At 44.8% G+C, this 12111-nt stretch overlaps 1 protein-coding gene across 1 annotated transcript in view; it reads left to right on the plus strand.

Moving 5' to 3' along the window:
• The window catches only part of CSMD2 (CUB and Sushi multiple domains 2), a 690555-nt gene that overhangs the window by 358449 nt on the left and 319995 nt on the right, over positions 1 to 12111 (plus strand). The gene's annotated exons all lie outside the window — the stretch shown is intronic.

The raw sequence follows: 12111 nt of genomic DNA on the forward strand, positions 1-12111 counted from the left end.
TCACAATTCAAAATGGCAGAGTAGTTTTCCGAGTCCAGTAGCACCTTAGAGACCAACAAAATATATTTTTTGGGTCTGCATAGTGGTGAGCATCAGCATGGTGGCTGGCCAGGTGTTGGCGCATGCTATCAATTTACGTGCAGTTGCTGGCATTCCTGTTGGAATCGTTCATCATGCTCAGAACTTACTCCCTTAATGTGTAGTTCCCATGTGGCAGTGTGAGCACATGCAAAGTATTTATGATCCAATTAATATTAAAAGTGCAGCTTTAGGAATCAGGCAGGCCAAATGGGCAGGGTTTAGAGACAGAAGCCAAGCAGCTTTCCCCAACCCACTGCAATTGAGGCAACCTCAATCTGTTTGACTCTGCCTGTCTATCATCTATCATCTATTGGATCAAGACACCTTTTTTTTAATTGTACTGATACATTAACCTATAACAAAGAGGAGAGATGGTCACAACGATTGAGACAACCTCAGTCTGTTTGACTCTCTCTCCCTCTCTCTCTCTCTCCCCCCCCCCATTGGATCAAGACACCTTTTTAATTGTACTGATAACGTTAACCTATAACAAGGGGCAGAGATGGACACTATAACTGAGACAACCTCAGTCTGTTTGAATCTATCTGTCAGGCCTTTGCCTTTTAGCTGGAGTAAAGGCTCTTGACATGAGTTAGACCAGGTTCTGGATACACGTCAAGTCCTTGGTTCTCATGCCTGTGAACGTCTGTGTACACTTTCGCTCATCCTGTTTTCTGCAGCTGCGGTAATGTTTAGTCTGTCTTCCTGGGAACTGCTTATCTCGGGGTTGCCTAGCAATGTTTACCTTTTCAGTCCGTAGTGTCTTAAGCATGTAACTTGCCTGTGTTCTGACATTACCAGCCTTACCTACCTGAGGGTAGTCAGTTCTTTAATCTGTCTTTTGGCTCCTAATAAAGTCTTACTGCTTCAGATCTACCTTTCTGGAAGAGTTTGCTTATGGGATGCTAGGGACAGACGCCTGATCCTAACACTGTCTGTCAGTCAGTCAGTCAGTCAGTCAGTCAGTCTGTCTGTCTGTCTGTCTGTCTGTCTGTCTGTCTATCTATCTATTGGATCAAGACACCTCTTTTAATTGTACTGATACGTTAACCTATAACAAAGGTGAGAGATGGACACAGGGAAAGACTCCGAGCAGTGGTGGGCAACAGAGATGATCGGTGGGAGGCCTCCCACCGGAAGGCCTGGCAACCCTAATTGCTACCCCCTAAGGTTTTCAGAACAATCTAGAGACGACCGACACAATTGGGACCTAGCAAAGCAAAAATGGCACAGCAGCTATGAATTGTTATTTTTTCCCCTCGTGTGTTTGACTGATGTTGCAATCCCAGAAGGACTGTTGAGTCCCTGGTGGACCTCCATGCACAGCTGATATACAGCATTTGTAGGTCCCCAGTCATGCAAGTCTGTCCTACAGTGATACTACATCAAGTCTCCCTTCAGAAAGGTGTATTTTTCTAATGTACTGTTATTCTAATTATTGCTAGCAGCTGGGTCAACCTGTGGTGGTGGTGCTCCAGGTATCTTGGACCCCTCCCACAGGGTTCTTGTGTCCAAAAGCAAGTTCACAGACTGTATAATAAATAAATTTGGGCTGGGTGAGTAATGCTCATTGTGTTCTGTATATGCTCTGTAATTTTGTTACATACATTATTCTATTCTTATCCTCCTTACATTTCCGTATCATATTTATTTAATATGTATCAGAATTGATACTTCCATAAAATACTAGCCAAATACGTGCTCCTTAAAAAAAAAAAAAAAAAAGAGGTGCACCAATGGAAAGTAGGTGAAAAGGATATGAAGATATATCCCCAACATGGGCAACTTAGATCAGAAAGCATGCTCTGAGGAACATTCCTGTCAATAAGGAATTAGGAAAAATAAATAAAATAAACAGCAACCAACTATTTTGAATTGTGCCTCAAAAAGGTTGGTTTGGATCCAGCAATGCACAAGCAGAAATGGACGTAGCACAGATACATTTGTGCGGGATTTATGCAACACCCAGCGATTTCCTCCCAGAAATTGGTTTCACAAGATCTTTGCACAAGTGGAGACGCAAGTGGGGATGCAATACGATTGACTTCGCACAAGCAGGGATTATAGTATTTTTCTTTCATTTCCACTTGCTCTAGAGCTTTAGCGCAAGTGGAAATTTTGCACTCGGTTCAACCCATGCTGTTGAACGCCCCAGCATAAAGCATAAAATATAATGCAGATATATCCGGTGCCTAATCACAAGCTGTGTGCGTGTTGTTGCTGTTTTTCAGAAGTCAATGTATGTAATTTTCAGCACAGATCAACAGACAGTGGCTACGACCAGAATTATTCCTTATGTGTCCTGTATTAATTTCTCCCCCAGCAGTTTGGAGTGGGGTTCTCAGATCGACACAGATTTATGTCTGCTGAATATGGCTTTCTAAGCAATTAGACTAATTAACAGGCAAGCTTCTTAAAAAACAGATACAAAAAACCCTGATATTATTCTTATCCTCTTGAGCCAGATCCCATTAATGAAGCCCCGTATATGTGACAGAATCACTTCCAGTGGAGGGGGGAAATCAATGCAATGCAGGGTTTCGAGTTGGGGGAGGGGGGAAAAACTGACTTCTCCAAAGCATCTTGCACTGTGACGTGAATTGGAGGGCGAAACAATAAAATTACTGCAGAAGAACGAAAATGCCCATTTTGTCCGGATCAAACATAGACTCCCTAGCCCAAGTTGTTTTAGCATGTCCACAAAATAATATTGCACAAAATAAATATATCACTCCCTGGATAAACAGCTAAAGACACTTTCTGAGAAACGGATACTGCATTGTTGAAGGCTTTCACAGTCAGAGTTCATTGGTTCTCGTAGGTTATCCGGGCTGTGTAACCATGGTCTTGGTATTTTCTTTCCTGACGTTTCGCCAGCAGCTGTGGCCGGCCACAGCTGCTGGCGAAACGTCAGGAAAGAAAATACCTAGACCACGGTTACACAGCCCAGATAACCTACGAGAACCAAGGATATTGCATTATCTGCTGTCAAATAGATCGGTCAATTGCGGGAGAGATGGGTCAACTTTTCTCTCTATAGTATCTAGGAAAAATTAAATTCCATTTCCCCTTTTTAAAGTGTGAAGATGGATAGCCAACGGCTGTTAAATCTAGGGAAAGGAAAATATATATATATATTTGGTGCTTCTTCCCCACCCCCACTTCTTAAAAAGAGACAGATGAAATGATGGCTTTGGGAAATGTGTCTGTAAATTGTGCTGCTGCCCCAATCTTGGGGTCCATTTCATGACCCAGGTTTCTGGGAGGAAAGGCAGGCAGGAAGCTGTTATGGCTAAGCCGACCATTTTTGCTGACCTTTCTCTTTCCTACTGTATCTGGGCAGTCTATTTGCAGCCATGGACCACTAGTCTGATCCAGCAGGGTTCTACTTGTGTTCTTACTAATCATACCTCTCAGACATTAAGCGAGGTACAGAGTTGAACGTCAAGGATCTGGCTGCCTCAGTGTTCCTGTTGATTAAAGGCCTTAGTTCATGCTAGCGTGTTTTGACTAAAAGGTTTTCCATTCACATGACCAAATGCTGGTTAGTTGCGCTGCTCTGTACAGACCTAAGGAAGAGCCCTCAAGGCCTCCCTTCAGACAGGTGAAGTGCTGAAGTCTAGGAGTGAGAGGTGGCATAAAGTTTTTCTTCCTTACTCTCAGTCTATGCTTGTTCGGGTCGGAAACGGACTCCATTCATAAAGTACATACAGCTGGAGTACCCGTATCCTTTCTGTCACATTCAGTATCACATTTGTATCCCCCAGCCAATTCCAGTTAGTTGTTTCCTCCCCTTAGGGTTGCCAGGTCCCTCTTCACTACCGGCAGAAGATTTTTCGGGCAGAGCCTGAGGAGGGCAGGGTTTGGGGAGGAACTTCAATGCCATAGAGTCCAATTGCCAAAGCGGCCATTTTTCTCCAACTCCCCCGGGGCCACTCTGGATAATTGAGGTTGGGATTGGTCATGGGGAAGGAATGGCAACAAACCCCCAGAGTCGATCCCAGACCTCAAGACATTGTGGGCAATGTGACGCTATTGAGAATGGAAGGAAGTAGTTAGTTCTGGAACTCTAGACTAGCAGCACTGCTGTGGTTTTGAGCTCCCAGGCCAAATGAGGGCCAAAGAAGACTTGAAGGGCTCATTGATCGTCATGTGCAAACTGTGATCTTTTAAAACAAAATTCAAGAAGTTAGGCTGTGCCATCTAGGGTTGCCAGGACCCTCTTCGCCAATGGCGGGAGGTTTTTGGGGCGGAGCCTGATGAGGGCGAGGTTTGAGGAGGGGAGGGTCTTCAGTGTCATAGAGTCCAATGGCCAAAGTGGCCATTTTCTCCAGGTGAACTGATCTGTATTGGCTGGAGGTCAGTTGGAATAGCGGGAGATCTCCAGCTAGTACCTGGAGGTATTGCCACCTAAGTCACAGGGTTGGATCCTATTAAATCTTTACTCCTCCTCCCTCCTTTGCCAGTAAAGGGGATGTGAATCAAACCTTCAGTGAACAAAAAAGACTGCCTTAAACCAAGCCAAACTGTTGGTCTGTCTGAGCTGAGTATGGTTGCTTTAGAGTGACACAGACTCTCCACAGTTTCAGACACGGAGACACAGACAGACAGACAGACAGACAGACAGACAGAGGTTTCCTCATTTTGCTGCTTGGAGACCCTTTTAACTGGAAATGCCAGAGGCTGAACTTGGGATCTACTGTATGCAAAGCATGTCCTTTGCCCTCCCAAGCTCCATTTTCCTTCATGAGCCAGGGATGCTTTGAGGTTTCCCTCTTCAACCCTGCAAACTTAGGAAAGCTTTGCAGCCCAAGCAACTGAATCCTGATCCTCCAATTGCAAGTGCTGATTTGCTCATTCCAAAAGTGTGTCCCAGTTCTCCCCCCCCCCATTCCCTGATGCATTTTTATGGAGGACTGTGAACCAAGTTCCAATTAGGGGTGTGCATTCAACTTCTGCCGAACCGAAAAAAGGCTGAAAAAGCCTTTTCAGCTTTTTTACAGCTTTTTCCAGCTGAAAAAGGTGTTCTTTAACAGAGCTGAAAAAGCCAAAGCCAACAAAATTTGGCTTTTCGGCTTTTTTGGGATTGCCACAGTTACTGTTAAAGGGTGCCTACGGAAGCAGAGAAAAATGCTTCTGCCCATTTGTGAGGCATTTAATGCCTCCATTGTAGTCTATGGGGCATCTTTGTGGGGCTCAGGGAGGCTGTTTTTTAAGGTAGAGGCAGCAAATTTGCACCGAAGCTGCTGGTGACTCTCCTTAAAAGACCCCCCCCCCCCGAGTTTAGTAAAGATTAGGTCAGGGGGTCCAATTTTACTGGCCCCCATTTTGTCCTCCATTTGGGGCCAACAACATTAGACCCCCTGACCCAATATTTACCAAACCCAGGAGTTCTTGTAAGAAGTATCACTAGCAGCTATGCTGAGGATTTGCTGCCTCTGCCTTAAAAAAAAAAAAAAAGAGTCTTGGAAAGATTTCCCACAGGGTACAATGGAGCCAATCTTTTCAGAAACTTGGGGCGGGGGGAGCTGAAAAACCCCATACTGGTATGATTTGGCTTTTTGGGGAAATCCCCCCCCCCCAAAAAAAAAATTGGGTCTAATATCTGAATCTTGAAAAAATATTTTATTTTGCTGCGGACCCATAGTTCCTAACAATCGCAGCAGATGTTCCAGCATAGACAGGAAGGAGTTTACAAGCAGTTGCATTCCAGAATGTCTGATAGGGTTGCCATGTGCCCACTGGCACTCCAACTGGCAGGAGAAGAAGAAACAAGAAAATCACTTGGTTCTTGTAGGTTATCCGGGCTGTGTGACTGTGGTCTTGGTATTTTCTTTCCCGACGTTTCGCCCGCAGCTGTGGCAGGCATCTTCAGAGGAGTAACACTGAAGGACAGTGTCTCTCAGTGTCAAGTGTGTAGGAAGAGTAATATATAGTCAGAAAGGGGTGGGTTTGAGCTGAATCATTGTCCTGCAAACAAAGAAAATCACTGTTGGTTACAGTGTGGTATCTTTCCCAGAAAAAACTATCACACCTCTCTAGGAATTGCCAACAGAATATCCACCAATTCCTAGAGAGGCGCCATGATGTCACTTCTAGGTATTCTTGGATGTGAGGTCACACTATCGCTAATGGCCACCCCTCCATGTCCCCACCCTATCTAGTCTCCCATTGGTTAACAGGCCAGGCTTGGCAGCTCTTATGTCTTACTACACTAACTGGGAGAAGGTTATCACCTTTTTAATAGGCACAGAACAAGTCTGGGAGGCTGATGGACCAGGTTTTTCCGTATGGGAGAGACATCCCCTCCCTGGGTAGTAATATTTTTTTTAAAAAAATGCCTTTCCTCTAAACCAGCAGGAGTTGGAAGTCTGCTGCCTCTAGTGTGGTTAAGAGAAGTATTCTTTATTCCACTTTATTTCTCCCTGAAAACCAACAATCGGTGCTTTTTCCTCTTTTTAAGAATTTGTAGTCTGTTTTGAATCAATTGCATTTTGATCAGAAGAGAAATTCAAACAGAGGAGGAGCAGGAAGGAAGGTTCTGCAGAATTTCAGAATTTCACTGTGCAGATGTTCAGGCAGTGTTTTCCCAAACCTTTCTACCCCCCTGCTAGAGCACCATCCTGCTGTGTTTAACATTTTAAAAAAAAACCTACGAGGGCTGAAGTTACAAAAGGATGCATAGAGTACCACCATGTGGTGTAACAGAAAACTATGAAGAGAAATTAAAAAGAAATTCTTCCTTGGGAAGAGTAAACAAGAATAAGAGGGATCAATGGCTATTAGGCTTGCCCGGTCCCTCTTCACCACTGGCGGGAGGTTTCTGGGGCAGAACCTGAGGAGGGCGGGGTTTGAGGAGGGGAGGGACTTCAATGCCATAGAGTCCAATGGCCAAAGCGGCCATTTTCTCCAGGTGAACCGATCTCTATCGGCTGGAGGTCAGTTGTAATAGCGGGACATCTCCAACTTTTACCTGGAAGTTGGCAACCCTAATGGCTAGGTGTAAAATAAGTAGATTTCAGAAAAAGAAATTCCACTCCCCATAACAGCGCTAGCTGCCACCAAAGAGTGGCAGCAGGTGCCAGCACCGGTTTTCCGTTGACAGGGCCAGGAGCTAAGCTTAAGGGAAGGAACCGGGCTTGAAAGAAGCACTCTGTCATGTCCAATTTGGGCTTACTGATACCAGCTAGGAAGAATGGAGCCTTCTCTTCCTATCTGCGAAATCCGTCTAGTATTTCTTTAGGGCGGAACATATGTGTTCTCATTGTTGGCTTAACAAAAAAAAATAACAACAATAATCTGTTCATTCTTGCCAAGCAGTGTTGGTCATAGAATACCAATAGCCCTGGAACTAATATGACACTGCTTCTAATAAAATGTCTGAAATGGACTTTGTTAAAAGTAATTGGATTCCGTAATGGCTCTTATCATGTTAATGTTGTTTGCTCTGTTCTAGTTAAGGGTGTTAATTTTGCTCTGATATACCCCAATTTCCAAGGGCGCCCATGAGTATTAGGTAAACGTTTGTTTCTGGTGGAGTATATGATGACTTTAACCAAGGGTTTCTCTATCGTTATTAATTTTTGTTGCTAATTATTGCCTGCTTTTTAATAACAGTTTTTAAAAGCCATAGCATAGCACTGAATATGTTTGGGGGTGGTTTTCTTATTTAATTGGGTTCTAAAGGGATCGTCCATGTCGTATGGAGATTTCCCCTGCCAATTCAAGGTTCCCAAACTATCCGTTGTGAATGTTTGGCTGATGTTCTGTGTCCTCCTCTGAAGAGAGTTTCTTGCTCGATGAAGAGGAAAAAAACAGTTGCACCGTTAAAGAGTTTGATTCCTGTATTCAGGGTTGGCTTGAAATTACGTCTCTGCTATAAATGTTAACCTGTGGGTAGCCTGTTTTAATTGATGTTGCTCCTCACTGCTGGGTTGTGGGCATTCTAGCTCTGTGAAAGGTCTAAAGCAGTTGTCATGTTCGACAGTGAGGGGCCAGAGTAGCCACTGTCTTGCCCTCCCTTTTACTGTCGCTGCCACCACCTTGGGTAAAATTCAGCCCTCCTCTGTCTCGTGGGCCGCCCGAGGCCAACTCCACAGGGTTTTATCACTGCAGCAGGCCCAGTAGCCAACACATGGCTCTCTGTAATTAAACAACTTTATTTCTACAAGGCACAAACTCTGGATACTAAAAGAACAGATCTAGGTGCACTAAGCAAAATAAAGGGATAGTTACTAAGTAGGTATTTACAATTCATGGTGTATCTGGTCTTTGTTAATTGCACGATGCCCCCATCCCTGGTCCTTCTGCAACCATCTTTAGCATCATCCCACTCTATCATTCTTCATGGCAAAAACCCCCACAAAAAAGAAAAAGAAAAAAAAAACAGGAGAGACATCTTCCTTGAGGAACTCCAAAACCCAACTAATCCAGACAATGAACAACTCTCTTTTTCAGACCCTACCCCATGTGTTCTCCAAGGCCCTTAGGCAATCTGGGTGCTAGGTCTCGGGGCTCAACCCAAACAGATCTGGATCCTCCAGCCAAGAGGTGTTAACTCATCAAAAGGCTAACATGTTTTCCTGTCAGTTGAGAAAGGATGCGCTCTGACTGGGAAGACCACCATTCCCCCCTCTTTCCAGCCACAGAGATGCCAGGGTCCTTTTCCATCACCATAACTGTCTTAGCATCTCTTGCCCCCCTCTTCCATTCATCACAGCAGCGGTCCCCAATTGGTGCCCATAGGCACCATGGCACCCACCAACACCTTTTCTGTCACCCACCGGGTATTTTTAGAAAGTATGTGGGGCCCAGGTGGGGCTTTTACTCAGCAAGGCTTCTGATTGACCATTTGAGATTTGATTGGCTCTGCATATATATATATTTTTTTAAAAAAATGTTGCTTGGACTGCAGCTGCCACCACAGCACAAGGATCTTCACTGTGTGACTAAAGGTAAGCGGTGGCAGCCATTTTGTGGCTGGATCCACCTCCTGCAGCAGTCATTTTGTGACTGGTCCCATCCTACTGTATCAGAATCCCAAAGGTGCTCATGGGCTCAAAAAGGTTGGGAACTCCTGGTCTGGAGACTAGGGGTGTACAAAAAAATAAAAATAAAACACTGGTAAAATTCAGATCGAACAGACCTGAATTTTTGGGGGGAATCCCGGATATTTTTGACCCCCCCCATATAGGGAGTATCCAGGATTTCCCCTCCCCAAATGGGATCCATTAGGCCCGAATCCGAATTTTATCCCCCTCCCCTCACTTACCTTGAGTCCAGCGGCGGCGGTGGCCACCTCTGTGACCCACATGGAGGCTGGGGGTGGTGGCTATCTGGTAAGTGAGGGGGAAAGGGAGGGGATAGGGGATTCCCCACTAGTCTAGGCGGTGGGGCTGAAGTAGACCAGGTCATGCCAGAAAAATGAGACATGATTCAGGACCTGCTTTTTGATGCCCTTTAAATGCCACCATTTAAATGCCCTTTAAATGCACCCCCCCCAACAAAAAAAATACCGATAAGGGGGAGACTCAATGATGGGAGAAGACTCAGTGACAGTAAAATCAGTTTGAAACCAGTATAAAGGTTTGGTGTAGTTGTGCCCTGAGGGAGCATTATTGGTCAAAAACAACCCCTTGTAATTCTCCTCTCCTCTCCTGGCATAACATCTCCTCCTGAGAGCCAGCGTGGTGTGGTGGTTAAGAGTGGTGGTTTGGAGCGGTGGACTCTGATCCGGAGAACCGGGTTTGATTCCCCACTCCTCCACATGAGCAGCGGACACTAATCTGGTGAACTGGATTTGTTTCTCCGCTCCTACACGCGAAGCCAGCTGGTTGACCTTGGGCAAGTCACATTCTCTCAGCCTCACCTACCGCACAGAGTGTCTGTTGTGGGGAGGGGAAGGGAAGGTGATTGTAAGCCGGTTTGATTTTTCCTTAAGTGGTAGAGAAAGTCGGCATATAAAAACCAACTCTTCTTCTCCTCCTGTTTGGCCTGCCCCTGTGCATCATTTGCATGATCCTCCCTTCCTGTCACAAGAGCAGAGGTGGTCGTTGTGGGGTATCAGGAAAGAGTGAAAGACAGTTGGGTGAGCATAGATGTGAGGATGGAGAACTGTTGGATTGCCAACCTTCAGGTACTACCTGGAGATCTCTCGCTATTACAACTGACTTCCAGCCGATAGAGATCACCTGGAGAAAATGGCCACTTTGGCAATTGGACTCTATGGCATTGAAGTCCCTCCCCTCCCCAAACCCCGCCCTTCTCAGGCTCCGCCCAAAAAACCTCCCACTAGTGGCAAAGAGGGATCTGGCAACCCTAGCCCTCTCCCTCAAATAACGTTCTTGGGCCCAAAGCGGAGGAGGAATCCAGATATTTCCCAGCTTGGACCTGGCAACCCTAAGGCACTGCCCTGAAAACCCTTTTCAAAAAATTCTTAAATACTACATATATGGGCAATCTGTCAAAATAACTAACCCGTTTAGAAAATGTGAAGTGTAAGGATTCTCCTAATTGAAGAAGCATTCAGACAGACTGTAGGGTGAAATTGGAAGCATGGTTAACTTGTAGAGGGGAGTGGGGATGATAGAAATATTAATGGTCCTATACACCCCCTCCAAAAGAGTATGACCTTCACAGATAGAGAAGAGAGCAAGAAAAGTCTCTGAAAAGTTTATATATTTACTGGCCTTAGTGTGACTGTCCTTGGACCCATAGGCCTCTTTCTCACTGAGTCGTCTGCCTGGACCTAGGTTATGTGGGAACAAAACCAGCAATTGTTTAGCCCAATCAAATTAACAACGATTGTTGCGTTGAAACCAGTGCTTATAATTTATATAAGCTAAGAGGTTATCATGATATTAACAATCATATCATGTAATAGTGAAACGACAATTTCTAACACAAGCTACAAAATCAGTTGAGATAATATCCAACGGCAGTCGTGTCCTGGACGCTTGAGTAAAGTTCCTATTATTAAATGTGTTGGAACGTCCCGTGTTTTTACAGTACTCTCAGCATCTGTAGCCTTGTGGTTCCGATGTTGCCCCTTTTAGATTGGGGGTGTAGGTTATGGCTGTTTCAGACTGTCACAGCATTGCCATGTCTTCCACTGCAGTGGGAGATAGGGTTGCCAACCTCCAGGTATTAGTTGGAGGTCTCCTGCTATTCCAACTGAACTCCAGCCGATACAGTTCACCTGGAGAAAACGGCCGCTTTGGCAATTGGACTCTATGACATCAAAGTCCCTCCCTTCCCCAAACACCACCCTCCTCAGGCTCTGCCCCCAAAACCTCCCACTGGTGGTGAAGAGGGACCTGGCAACCCTAGTGGGATACCTCCCACTGGGAGTGGTGTGGGACAAAAAAAATCATCTTCAGCCTGACGTCACTTCTAGGAAAAACCCTTTCTAGGAATCACTGTTGCAGTGCAGGTCAAAAAGAAACCATCATAACATCTTACCATAATAGAATTTTCACAATTCCTCCGAATTTCTTATTCCTGTTTTTCCTAGGCTTCAGTTGCATGCTATGATCATATGTTGCTTTATATATTATGGTTTTTATTTCATATTGTGCAGTAGTTAAAGAGTTGAACTTGCATGGGTGAAACCTGGGCTTAAATCTCCACTGTGCCATGAAGCTCGCTGGGTGACCTTGAGCTAATTGCTCTCTCTCAGCCTACCCTACCTCAGAGGGATGTTGTGAGGACAAAATGGAGGAAGGGCCGGATAAAAAGATTTACTAAACAAAATAATATATTTCTATTGATTTCTTAACCATTGTATATTTTTACTTTCTTTTATGATGCACTCCCTTTTGTGTGGTTTGAAGCAGAAAAGACTATAAAATAATTAGTAATGATTATACTGAGAAAAGCTTATTTGCCGAATTTCTTGATGTTGGTTTGCTTTTAAGGCACAAGCGGAAGGCCAATAAATCTTGTTGAAAGCATGGATGGTTGCTGTTAATTGGTTGAAAACGTGATATTATATTCATGGGTCAGAGCACCACTTAAACATCTGTGGTGATC

Source organism: Euleptes europaea, chromosome 3 (genome assembly GCF_029931775.1).
Source record: "Euleptes europaea isolate rEulEur1 chromosome 3, rEulEur1.hap1, whole genome shotgun sequence".
Classification (NCBI taxonomy): domain Eukaryota; kingdom Metazoa; phylum Chordata; class Lepidosauria; order Squamata; family Sphaerodactylidae; genus Euleptes; species Euleptes europaea.